The sequence below is a fragment of the Panthera leo genome, chromosome D1, assembly GCF_018350215.1.
Source record: "Panthera leo isolate Ple1 chromosome D1, P.leo_Ple1_pat1.1, whole genome shotgun sequence".
Lineage (NCBI taxonomy): Eukaryota > Metazoa > Chordata > Mammalia > Carnivora > Felidae > Panthera > Panthera leo.
This window is the reverse complement of record NC_056688.1, coordinates 46,852,386-46,866,791: the sequence shown is the minus strand read 5'-3', so window position 1 is coordinate 46,866,791 and position 14,406 is coordinate 46,852,386. Positions and strand designations below refer to the sequence as shown.

Genomic DNA, 14,406 nt, shown 5'->3' with positions numbered 1-14,406 from the left:
CACAAGAGCCCTTTATAAATGAATATATTTTTCAACATTGTTCATCTAAGATTCCAATGATTTTGATTTTATAGAAAAAGCAAAAACAAAAAAAGTATTAATGCAGTTACCTTGCCAAAATCTAAAAGTTGACCATCAGTAGTAAATTAGCTTTTCCCTCATTCACCAAATTATATTAGCTCCTATTATATTCCATGAACTCTATTAAGTGTTGGGATTAGAAAAATGAACAGGACAACAAAGTCCTTGCCCTCAAGATTACATTAAAGATGGGAGGAAAAGACCACAAATATATAGCACAAGAAAATACATATTAATAAGTACAATAAAGAAGAGTCAAATAGAGTAAGCAAAAACGAGCAATGGGTAAAGGGTGTCTATTTTGGACAGAGTGCCCTAGAGAGGTCTGAGGAGGTGACAAGTAGACAGGTACTTGAGTAAGTGAGAAAGTAGGCAAACATTTGCAGACAGAGAAAACAGCAAGTACAAATGCCTTGAAGTAGAAAGCCAGTTCAAGGAAAAGTTCAAGCCCAACAGTATTGGACAGGAGTGAGCAATGCTGACAGTGTTAATAAAACTGGTGGGAGAGGCAGGAGTCACATTACACTTAGGGTAATGAGAATTAAAATAAATTCTGATAATATCTACCCAGAGATAGCGTGGAATTCCACAGGTTAAGGGCTCAGTCCTACCAGACTGCTACTACCTGCCCCACCCAACCCACTTCAGAGCCAGTGGCAAGCCCAGGCTGTTACTTGTGCTCTTAACCCACCAACTACATATTGAAGGTTCACGTCCTTCTCACATTCCATTAATTTGCTAGAGAGACTTACAGAACTCAGAGAATCATTTCCCTTACGAGATCACAGGTTTATTATAAAAGGATATAATTCAGGAACAGACTAAAAAGATATATGAGGGCAAGGTATAGAGACAATATGCTGAGCTTCTATGCCCTCTCCAGGAGCACCACTCCCCACAAATCTCCACAAGTTTCCCAACCTGGAAGATCTCCTAACCCTGTCCTTTTGGGTTTTCATGGGGGCTTCCTTACGTAGGCATGACTCATTAAATCATTGATCACTAGCAATGGAATTCAACCTCTAACTCCTCTTCCTTCTCCTAAAGTGGGGGAAGGGGAGTTGAAAGTTCCATTCCTCCAATCACAGAGTTGGCTCTCCTGTCAACAAGCTCCTCCCTCAGCCTTGAGTTACCTAATGGCTTTGCAAAAGTAATCTGATTAACATAACAAAAGACACCTTTATTGCTCTTATGGAAGGAAATTCTAAGGATTTTAGGCCCTGTGGGTTCAGAGCAAAGAATGAAGACCATACAAATGAGAAATATATATGACCAAACATATATTTCTTATAAATCACAATATCACAATAACCCAGACAACTACAATCTCTTTAGGGTGGAGAGAACAACAGCCTAATCTGGAGTAGCTTCAAGAGAAAATGGGAGATAAAGAAGTGTTGGGTACGAATATAAACAATTCTTATCATAAACTTTGCTCTTAAAGGGATTAGTGAAAAGCGAAAAGGCCTACATACAAAAACTGTTGCCTTATGTAGAAGAATGCACTCACTGCTAAATCATGGCCCAGAAGAAAAGGGGCCAGAAGAATAAATAACCCAACCTGTCTTTTCTCTCTTTCTTCTGATCTGTTAGTATCTTCCACTGGCCTAATGCAGACAGAAACCAGAAGACAAGGTGAAGGGAAGTGACAATGAAGAGAATAGATTTTGAAGATGACAATAGTAGCAAATACTTATTATGTATTTGATTGGCATTGATTGAAATGCAATACATGTATTAGCTTATTTATCCTCATGACAACCTTACAAAATGGGCACTTTTATTATCACCCCCATGTTACAGATTGAAAAATTGGGACACAGAGTGGTTCTGAAACTTGTCCAGACCATACAAACAGAAAGTGGCAGAGGAACCAAGATATAAACACAACTATCCTCTTAACCCTTACTCCAAACTCTTCTTTTAAGAAGAGATGTTTACTGTGTTTCCCTCTCTCTCTGCCCCTCCCCTGCTTGCTCTTTCTCTCTCAAAAATAAATAATAAAACATTCAAACAAATCTTTTTCAAGAAAAGATGTTTATGTGCTAACAGGCATAATTTAATAGGAAGGTGAATTAATTGCAAAGAGACAAAGAATATTTACAGTAGCATATTCTTTAAGTAAATGAGGAAAACCAGGATAGAACTGTCATGAATCTGCTCCATTTGCCTTTCCAGATCATGTTTTTCCTTTTATTCACCCTGCTCTATTCCTAGGAGGCTGACCTCAACAAACTATGTCATCTGGCTCTATTGCCCTCTGGCTTCCAGTTCAAGTCCACTAATGGGAGGCACAAGCCGAAGATCAGGGTAGGGAGGAGAGAGGGGTTTGGATGTTTATTTCTCCAGCTCTCTCCTTTTGGGGCCACGGTTTGGCTCCTCTTCGGCTAAAGCCATAGTTTCTAACAGACAGCCCCTCCATTGGTTATAGCTCTCTGTGTTACAGTGATAGCTTGCTCTTCCTGCTCCTTCAGGTTCCCACTATTCTTGTTCCCACTATTCTTTTTTTTTTTAATTTATTTTTATTTTTATTTTATGTTTATTTATTTCTGAGACAGAGAGAGACAGAGCATGAGAGGGGGAGGGGCAGAGAGAGAGGGAGACCCAGAATCGGAAGCAGGCTCCAGGCTCCGAGCTGTCAGCACAGAGCCTGATGCGGGGCTCGAACTCACAAACTATGAGATCATGACCTGAGCCGAAGTCAGTCACTCAACCGACTGAGCCACCCAGGCACCCCAGGTTCCCACTATTCTTATTCCCCAAGTGTTTCCATCCCTGGATAGTTCCCATAACTCTGCCCATATCTTTGTGTGTGTGTGTGTTTTTTTTTTTTTACATGTTTATTTCTGAGAGAGAGAGAGAGAGAGCCGGGGAGGGGCAGAAAGTGAGGGAAACACAGAATCTGAAGCAGGCTCTAGGCTCTGAGCTGTCAGCACAGACCCCGACATGGGACTCAAACTCATGAACTGCAAGATCATAACCTGAGCCAAAGTTGGACACTCAACCAAGTGAGCCACTCAGGCACCCTGTCTTTGTAAACAGATCCTTCAATAAATTCTCTTTGAGAAAGCTTTCTGTTACCTTCTAGGACTCTTGACTTGATACTCTATCCAACAGGAGGATTTGGCCTTAGATAAAAAGAGGGACAGGTAATCCACTTTAATAAAAGGGAAGGCAGAATATATGGATACAGATATAGGTAGGTTAGTAGACTAACTGGTAAAAATATAAGGAAGTTCTCTTTTGACTGTTTTTATTGTCTCAGTAAAAAAAAATCAGACAATAATGTTGCAGAATGTGAAGTGTATTATATTTGAGGAGAAAGAGGTTATGAAATGTTCCCTACAAAAACAAGAAAGTGAACTGTCCAAGAAAAAAAAAGCTTTCTGGTCATAAATTTAAAGTGAAATCAGTTAACAAGATTGTGTATATTTCTTCAGCTACATTTGGCTGCATTGGTGCAGGCATGGAAGAGACAGAGATTGGGTTAACCACAGGTTGGATTTTGCCAGCAGATGGCAGGAATAACAAAGAAATTGAAGATGTATGCAAATGGTTAATTATAGCAATGAATCATGTATTCTAAGCTGGGTAAGGAGAGACATGAGGACTTATGGTAGCTACAGATCATGAAAATATATAGCACTGATCATTTAGCAGTGCTTATGGGATCAAAGAAAGATGATAAGGGAAATATAGAAATGAACAGGATCAAAAAAGGTGATGAGTGGTGGTCAGAGTGGAGATTTTAGAGGGACATGGTTATTAAATAATGATAAGATGTAAAATAAAACATAAGAGTAAGTGGCTGACATGTGATAAAAGAAGAGATTATTGCTAAAGAGGAAATCAAAGAACTCATCCAAGGAATAGATTGTCCACAAAGCCAAAATAATGATAATATTTCAAATTTGAAAGTATAAAATTATCGCAGACTATTACTAAAGCAGTGCTCCATAGGGTTAATAAGGTTAAGACTAACAGAAAATTTAAAACTTGGTTTTCAGAGACCTGTTTCTTCTTAATCACCTATTGTTTCTTTTCAGACACCACTAAAAAATCCAATAGCGGTCTCCACAGAGACCTGGCCTGACAGAAATGAAAGCCACCAATATGGTTCCATTCTATGAACAAGCAAAACTCTGCATTCCTTACCAGAGATGACAAGTCTAAGATCCCATATACTTTATATCAGCTCTGAGCATGCCCACAGCCCCTCCCTTGGTCCTGAAAATGACCTCCTAATGGCAGGAGCCAAATTTTGCTTCATTTTAATGTTAAGTCTGCACCTCAAAATGAACATGGGATGACTGTTATATATATTTGCTCAGTTTGCATGTCCCATATTTCTTCATGAATAGTGATAAATTTCCCTGTCCTTTTCAATCCCTAGGATTACAAAAATTTGTTCTAATCTCCATCAGGGGAGACAAATTTGAGCCAGCCTCCTATGTCCTCGTATGACTATCTCTCAAATAAACTCTTTCTTTGCTTCATACAAGGAAATCCTTGTCTCAGTGATTGGCTCTGCTGTGTATCAGGCATTACTGTCTATTTTCTACAATGCTCATTCAATATGCAGAGTCACTATTCCTCTCCATAATTATCCATTTTTATAAATAAAGTCACTAGCTCACCTCCTTCCATGTTACAATTATAAATACTCAAACTTGAGAAATGGAAGTATCCTGCACCAAAATTGGTTTAGTACTTACAGAGAGCTGTTAAATATGTTTAATTTCCCAAATTTCCAGGGGCTCCCTTCTAGAGAGGTTTGTTTGTTTGTTTGTTTGTTTTTTTAATGTTCGTTTTTGAGAAAGAGAGACAGAATGCAAGCAGGGGACAGGCAGAGAGAGAGAGAGGCACAGAATCCAAAACAAGCTCCAGGCTCTGAGCTGTCAGCACAGAGCCCGATGTGGGACTTGAACTCACAAACTGTGAGATCATGACCTGAGCCAAAGTTGCTTAACCGACTGAGCCACCCAGGTGCCCCTCCCATTCTAGAAAGTTTTAAAAATTAGATTTTATGAGAAAAATGGCAGAAAAATGTAAACATGTATCCTGAAAATTTATAATGGAGCTCTGCACCTAAAATAATCAAGTTTTGTTCATGCACCAATTATCTCAATTGATGAAATCTAAAACTCACCTTCATATTTATAATTATTGTCCTATTTTGATCAGTTGAAGAGCTCTTAAACTCTTCTTCAAGAAACTTTTGCAGAAACTATTTCTAAAGCATGAAGCTTATTTCTGAAGAAATTATTAATTTTTAAGTGGCTTATTTTTATAACTCAAGGTTTTTGTGAAAGTATTGTTTAATATTCTGTATAATTTGTTTCTGTGAGCTTAATTAAAAGTGCCTTATGGGGCGCCTGGGTGGCTCAGTCGGTTAAGCGGCCGATTTCGGCTCAGGTCATGATCTCGCGGTCCGTGAGTTCGAGCCCCGCGTGGGGCTCTGGGCTGATGGCTCGGAGCCTGGAGCCTGCTTCAGATTCTGCGTCTCCCTCTCTCTGACCCTCCCCCATTCATGCTCTGTCTCTCTCTGTCTCAAAAATAAATAAACATTAAAAAAAAATTAAAAAAAAAAAAAAAGTGCCTTAAAATTCTAGGGATTCGTGATCAAGGCATTTGTAAGAAATGCCATGCCCAATGGAGTTTTGTGGTTCTAGGTACATTTGATGACTCAATTTGCATATATACATATAGCCTACAAAGAGAATGCTAATTTTATGGTTTCGTGAAGGTCTATTATTTTGACAGCAAACTGGAAAATGAATATAAAGTAGAACCCAGGGACGCAGAAACTAGAAATCAGGGAAATTTATGCTGCATTGTGTATCTGTAGGTTATTACTAGAATGTTTAGAATTCCTAATATAGTGTAAGAAGTTCCAAGGCTTCTGAGCAGCAAATAATGTAGGGGATAAGTGTTTTCTTAAGCAACTCTTAGGACCAATTCATGTAAACAAACTTAAGTAGATCAATGCACTTCATTTTACACCATGTCTATTTTTGCCAGAAACCAGAACTAACAGGATGAAAGGGAAGACTTTCCTATCATATTCTTGTCAAATAATTCCTTTCCCATTGCTCCTTCTTGTGATTAATCTTTTTCAACACTCAATCCCAAATTTGAAAAGAGTATGAAGTTAGAATCTACATTGAGAGCTATGTTCAATATAATGGAGTCTCGTGTAAAACATATACTACACCATGGATGTGCAAGCAAATTGTATAGATCTTTACTGTGTCCGTGGCTTATCCAGCTGCCTCAGAAACCCTAAATCCCTATAGTCTACCCATCATTCTGCTTATCTCTAAAATAATGCCCAGCTATATGTGAGTAAACAATTCTGGAGGGGGCATACAGTTTATCTGCCATCATAGCCATCATACTCTTGGGGGTAGAAATAGGTTGTATTCACTGGATTTAAATGCTGTTCTCTGCTCCTCTGGTCCTGAGGCAATGTCCCTGTCCATATGGTCTTTGAGCATACTGATGGCCGCTCATGCAGTCAGCTCATGACAAAGCTCCCAAGTGCTCAACCTGGCTGACAACACTTGCCTTGGGTTCTACTGGCACTATACTCCTACATTTCTCCCTAAGGACATATTACAATTTCCACCCAGCAAAGACATTGACCAGAACTTTCCTGAGATGCTGACCCAATGCCAGAAACTGCCTACCTTCAGATTTCCTATTATGTAGTAAAAAGTAAAACCCTACTTACATAAGCTTTCTACTCCTTTCAAATGAGTACATTTCTAACTTAAGCAAGAATCTAACATAGTACCAGGCATGCAGCAACACTCACTTATTCATCATTCATTTAATAAATATTTATTTAATGGCTAATATGTGTTAGGCACTAAGCTAATATAACAGATACAGCAATGAATAAGAGAGGCAAGATGGCTGCTCTTATCAAATCTACATTTTAGTGGAGAGACTCATGAAAAAAACACATAAACAAAATTTCTCATAGTGATCCACACAGTCACAAAAATAAAAAAAAGTAACGTGATAGGTATGACTTGGGGGTGGGGTGGAAATGGGAAGTGAGGTAGAAAGGCACTTTAGAGGCACTGAGACCTAAATAATGATATAAGCCAATAAGGCAAAGATTTAGGTAGAAATGTACTCCAAACAAAAGAAAAGCATGTGAAAACGTCATGAACAGCATTTAGGAACAGAGAGAAGGCCATGTGGCTGGAATGTAGTGAGTAGAGAAGAGATGAGATGAGACGTAGGCAGAGGAGATGGGGAACCTTACAGGTGAGAAGTTGGAATTTATAACGATAATAGATACGACTAGGAGGTTTTAATTAATAAACAGTATTTAAACGTTTTTAATGGGTACCTGGCTGGCTCAGTTGGCAGAGCATGTGACTTTTGAACTCAAGGTCATGAGTTCAAGCCCCACACTGGGTGTAGAGATTACTTAAATAATAAATAATAAATAAATAAATAAATAAATAAATAAATGTTTGTTTGTTTTTTTTTAAGAATAAACATTTTTAGGGGCACCTGGGTGGCTCAGTCGGTTAAGTGTCTGACTCTTGATTTCAGCTCAGGTCATGATCTCACAGTTCGTGAGTCCAAACCCCACATCGGGCTCTGTGCTGATAGCATGGAGCCTGCCTAGGATTCTCTCTCTCCCTCTCTCTCTGTCCCTCCCTTGGTTGCTCACTATCTCTTTCTCTCTCTCAAAAATAAATAAATAAATGTAAAAAATAATATATTTTTTAAAAGAATAAATATTTTTAAACAAACACAATACACTAACATGAATTTGACCAGTTAAGTAATTCCTTATGATTTTACTGGTTAATCCAAATAACTTTTATTTCAAACTACTTATCACTATAGTACTTGTTTAATGTCTGTCTCTCTTAGCAGATTACGTACTCTATGAAAATAGGTTCACATGTCTCTTGTCACTAAATTCTCAGAGCCTGATACAGTATCTCTTAGATAGCAGGGGTTCAAAATGTATTTTGTCAAATGAAAGAAATTTAATGACAGAATATTCCATATCAGACATGTGCTACACACTGAATTAGAATCAGTCCCTGCATTCAAGAAGCTCACAGCTTACATGAGGGAAACTAACATGTAATCAATTAACAGTAATACAATGTAATATCTGCTGCACCAGAAACATGAACAAATACAGAAACATAAGGAAGAAAGTGACTAATTCTGCTTAAAGGTAAGAAAAGTGTTAAGGAAATTTTTAACCAAGAAAGTAACAAATACTTATTTCCTTGAGATGAACCTTTACACTAAGAAAAAAACATCTACATCATGTTCTATTAATTTTTTTAGTTCTATAGTTCAAAAGATCATATGCTCTATTGAAAAAAATTAATATATTATTATCATAATATTTCAAGACATCTAGAAAGGCCTATTCCTAAAATAATCTTATAGAATTTTCTCTATGTTTTTATCATGCATATCAAATCCCTACATCTGAAAGTTAAATTCAAGGTTAAAATATTCATAATATTATTACAATAGCTTTGGGAAAACCTAGATGGGCAAACCTATAGTGTTCTGCTTTTTTGCCACCTGCCATAGATCAGTGACAGTGATCATTACCAAATTCTTATTTATTCTGTACTTAAGCAGAAATCACCCAAATCCTTTCATGTTCTCAAAGTTTTAGGGTTTCACTACCTTCCTCTGTAGAGAAGTCTCACATGCCATCAAAATAAATTAATTTTTCCTATTTCAGCTATAGCACAAATAAAATTGTTTCATTTAGAAACAACCAGCCTTATAAGCATCCAAAGTACATAAATTTTGTTAAATAGTGCCATCTGGTGACATAAATTCTCCAGCAAAGATACAGAGTCCAGAGCCAAGAATAGCATCCAACTCTTTTGATGGTATCTAATGTGAAGTGTCAAATTTAACTTAAGATATACTTGATTCCATGTGACATGAAACACACAACTAATCACACTCAGTATATGACAGTTTAACAAAGGGCTATAATAAGGATTGTTTGGGCCACATTTTACATTACCACTCCTGTTTGTCCAAGTTTACCTTCAAATTTAAATAAGCCTTTGGAAGAGACTTAAGTTTAATGTGATGCTTTATCTAATTCCTAGACATTTTAAAAACATAAATGTATTTATAAACATAAATAACATAAGAACCCTTGTTCTCGTCACATCTGTTTCCTCGCTCTCCTTCTGACCTCCATGAATCAGTATAATTTTCATCACCTCAAATACCAATTCCCTAAGAAAGCTTTCCCCAATTCCACTGCAAAGGTTAAGCCTCTTTTCATAGCACCCTCTCCTTGTCCTTTGTATCATTTACCATAATTGTAAACATAACTATGCAATTTTGTTTAAAGCTTGTCTCCCCAGTATATATCACAATGCCAAGCACAATGTTCAGTAAATATCTTTTGAATGAATGGATGGATGGAAAAAATGTCCTTTTCTATCCTCTTCTTACCCAAATCCTATCATCAAGACCCAGCTCAAGTTTACATTTTATATAAGAGCTTTCCTACCAACACCAATGTACCATGATCCCATGCTTCTCTAAACTCCTACAGCAGCTTGGCCTAGCCTTCAGAGTTTAGTCCTTGATTTATATCCTGTCTTGTACTTGTTTGTATATATGTGAATATTACCTTCCCAATTGACCTTAACCTCCTTAAGGGAAAGGATTTTGTCGTTAGTAATACCAATTGCATATGTCCATGTAAATTAAACACTTCATAAATACTTCATTAATTATTATTACTCAATTGCAATAACTGAAATACCTGTGTAAGCAGAAGTAGGCAGAAGAGTAGAACTTAAAGTATCTAGGAATCTAACATGTACTGCTTTGACCAGTCAAGACTTATTTAAAGGTGTTGACATATAGCAATTTATATATTTTACTGGAGCACCTCATTAAATCTGTAACTGTCAGCAAGCACATACTAGTGAGCCTTGTGTGTGCAATAGCAACATCTCAGTGTAGCTTTGCTGTTCTCTATCCATAGCCTCATAGGTAGACACTACCATTAAGTATCCAAAAGAAAAAAAAAATCAGTTTCAGATATACTATTGTACTTTAAAAAGAAAATTAGATGCCATAATTATATTCATTAAGTGATAGGTTCTTAAGGTGCTCAAAATATATCCTAGAATAATAGCTCATTATATTTGTTATGGATCAAATCAAATCTTTGTAAAACCCAAGAATAAAGAAATGACACGGTCGTATCTTACCAAATGTATTAATAATATTCATGTGCTATATTACTTTCCTTGAGTGGCCAAATACCTAATCATTTTGAACATATGTTCTCAAAGTTTAGCATGCCTCAGAATCACCTGAAAGGCTTATTAAAACACTATTTACTGAGCACTACTTCCAGAGTTTCTGATTCAGTAGGTATGGAGTAAGGCCCAAGAATTTACAATGCTAACCAAGTTTCCAGGTGATGCTGATGCTGCTGATCCAAGAACCATGCTTTGAGAACCTCTGCTTTGGGGGATTAGAGCCAAGTTTTTCCAAATTCATATAACCATGTGGATTATATAATTACTGTAATAAAATTATAATCTGTATAATAATCTGTAATATTATATCTGTAATAAATCTGTAATAAATTATAATCTGTAATAAAAAAAATTCTTTGACTATCTTATGAGCAGGTGGCAAAAATTACACATTACAATGAATAATTAGGAGCAAAATAGCCAGGATGCTTTCACAAAGATGTTATTTTGAAAAAAAACATTATATTGGAATTACTATATTGGAAAAACACTACATTTTGTATTGAGTACTTGCCATCACTACATTTAAATAATCAACTATCTACATACCTAATGCCTCTTTTCCCTACTTGATCATTCTCATTTATCCATAAGGGCAAGGACTATCCTCTCCTTTATAGTTTATTGTTGTATCCCCATTGCCTAGCACAATTTCTAATACATAACAGGAATTTTAAAAATAACTATTGAGTAAATGAATAAATAAAATTTATTGAAGGCCTTCTCTTATTAGAGTCAATATACTGGGGATACAAAATATCCCCATATAACTTGCATATAACTTCAACTCTCAAACTACTCACAGTCTACTAAGGGGACAGAAATATATTCAGTGTATTCATAAGGCAATATAATAAATGCTTTACAGTAATCTGAAAAAAAATGCTACAAGCCATAATAAAAGGGCTGGTTAAGGTTACTATCAAGTAGGGATATGACAGAAGGCTTCAACAAGGAGGTGATAAATCCCAAAATAGTAGTATATCTACTGTATATTCCAATATGCAGTATATCCCAACATGTAGTATATCTACTGTATTACCCCTATGAATCCATAAGGTTCTATGCTAAGATTTATGGACATGAAAAGTATTCTACTATAACACAAAATCTGACACGCAAGGGATAAGCACTTTTCTAAGATGTTGCTACTGGCAAGGTTTTAAGGAAAATAGCACTTTACTGTCCATTCTCTTCTAAATATTTCCCCAAAAGACCCCCTCACACACTGCAGTGAAATAAGAGGAAATAAAATCAGATCAAAAGGTTAATAAGATTTTAAAGGGGCTGAAACTCATTAAGTATATATGCATAGTTCTATCCATAATTGTATGAGTAATAAATAAAGAATAAAAAATTTTTCAATAAGGTATAAAAGCAAAGGACATTTGAGGTACATATCTGAGAATGAACTGACCCATTATATTATTAAAATGTTTCTTGCAAATAATTATAGTGGTAATGGAAATCTTTAAATATTCAAATAGCATCTGGAAGAGAAGTATCAAAATAATAAAAACATTTCCATATTGCTCCTTCATCACCTAAATGAAGAATAAATAACCTAATAGAGTAGCTGGAAAAACTGAATGTTTTAAACTAAATAAAAGATACCTAAATTAATTTGTAAAATATCACAGAAATCCAATTTACTTATATTCAAAATCTGTAGAGCTAATAATGTAATCATATAAAACTGTGATTATCATTGGACAAAACTTTTACCTTAGTTTTACCACAAGATGTCACCCTAAGCCCAACATCTAAATGTGCAGCTCCTAGCACATTGTTGTTTAAAGGATTTTTCTTTTTTCTACATTAATGAACACTAATTACTAACTTTTTTAAAGTTTAAGTGAGTTTTTCCACTATCAGTTATTGATAGATGGAAAATTAAAACAAAGTATACCGAAACTCAAGGAGGTAGAAAGTTAATCAAACAGTTGATCATTGTCTACATTTAGCATATATCCTGCTATTTACAATAAAAGGAATGTCTCTTACCATAGGATTTTATATTCTACTTTGACTTTATTTTAAAAATTTTTAAAGAATAAACATATTGCTTTCATAATCTGATAAAGTTATTATTTTAAAAATTAAAAAACAATACCTTTGTCACCGCCTTCCACCACACACAGAACCCACTTGTAAAATGCTTTCATGCACTATAATAATGGCCAAAATTATGTAGACAGAATTCTGTACTCACAGATAATACCATCTAAGACATAGTAGCGTGTGGGATTTTTTTTTAAAGCATATGATGGAAGGACCACAAAAGGAGACTAGTATTCATTTTTGAAGTGATGCTTTTCATCTGTCGAGAGAAGGCTTGGTTTTCTGGTGATACGTAAACATTACAGTCCATCTTGAAATAATAATATTTTACTTCACTACACACTTGTGCTGGGTTTTCTGCATTATGATTCCTTTCTCTATTTAACTGAGATTCATGAAAGGTATTATTTCAATGTACTGGCTGTCTGACTTTCAGAAGAACAGATGAAGCCACTATTTCCATTACTTGTAACAGAAAAAAAGAGGAGGGTAGGGTAGGAGGTAGCCAGTTCAAACAGAAAGTTACAGACCATCAACAATGCTCTATTTATCAATAACTCCCTACTTATCCTTTTATAATGATATAATCCCCTTCAGGATGCAGAGGGCTACCTGGTTTTTCTTCTTTTGAGTCCTTAAAGAAAATACACAGTGAAACACTCAAACATTCAATAATAATAAAATTAGTTATCAGTTATCAACCCATATAGAACTGAAATGAAAATTATGTTTTGTTGCATAATGTTGCTCCAATCTTTGCAGTCTGGTTTATCCCAAAATGACTTTTAAAGACTAGCCAAAGCAAATCTATCCATTCCAAGCTGAACACCAGGATTACTTATATAACAGCTTTTTACAGATTATTGTTGCCTTTCATTTTATTAGAGAAATTCAAACTATGCTATAGGCTTTTTGCCAAGATATTTATCACTCACCCAAAACAATGGCAAAACATAATTCTTTGTCATTCGTTTGCCCTTTTATTCCCCATATAATATTGTGATACCAAATGGCGACATTACCAAAGCATAGTAAAAGTATCTAAAGCATCTAACAATACTCTTCCTAAATCAAGTTCTCAAAAATTCAAATTCTCAAAACACTTGGCCAGAGTCAACTAAGCACATCATACAAATCTACTTAGAGATACTGCCATTCAGTTAATAACCTTTACTAGTTATCAACTAGATGAAACTATTAATTTTTAATTGAGAAATTTGTGGTTTAAAAATGTTCTCCAAAATACTATTCTCTAATGGCAGGATTAATTTAAATTCTGTAAGACTCCATTTAGAGTTGTTTTTATTGAATACCACTAAGATGATTATAGTTATTTGTGTCATTAATTCTTACCAGCCACAAAAAAATATTTTAAAGAAATTAATCCACAGGCAAAATAATCCTATAAAGCTTTCTACTTCTATTTTTATTCAATAGCTGAATTTTAGATTTTCAAAATTTAATGGTTTTTTAAATTACATTCACACCATAAGGCTGGGGTTTTTGTCCGTAAGGGTAGACAAAATAAAAACATACATAAAATGTTTTCAAAATTAATCCACATGGGTTTTACATCCATCACTTTTAGATTTTACATCCATCACTACCAGACCTGAAAAAATAATGGGAATATGTAGTAGACTCAGTTATTTCTGTAAAATGTACTGTTTAAGCATAGTAAAATACAGTATAATTGAGTGGATTTTTTTAATTGTTTAGTTAGTTGATTAAAGTTAGTTTTTGTTTGTTTATATCTTTTGCTAGTTTATTTTAACTATTAAAATATTATGCCAAGAATGAAAAGTTATCTGCATAAATGCAAAACATACACATATAAAGACACACATACATAAGCCACACAATCTTTAACACATTAGAGATTAAACTAAGATTGACATTATGTGGTTAAATTCATGACAAATTGACAAAAGTTCCAAAGCACTGAGATCTTCATCAATAG

General features: G+C 35.2%; 1 protein-coding gene across 1 annotated transcript in view; it reads right to left on the bottom strand.

Moving 5' to 3' along the window:
• Positions 1-14,406, bottom strand: part of LOC122201184 — a 526,575-nt gene that overhangs the window by 485,283 nt on the left and 26,886 nt on the right. The gene's annotated exons all lie outside the window — the stretch shown is intronic.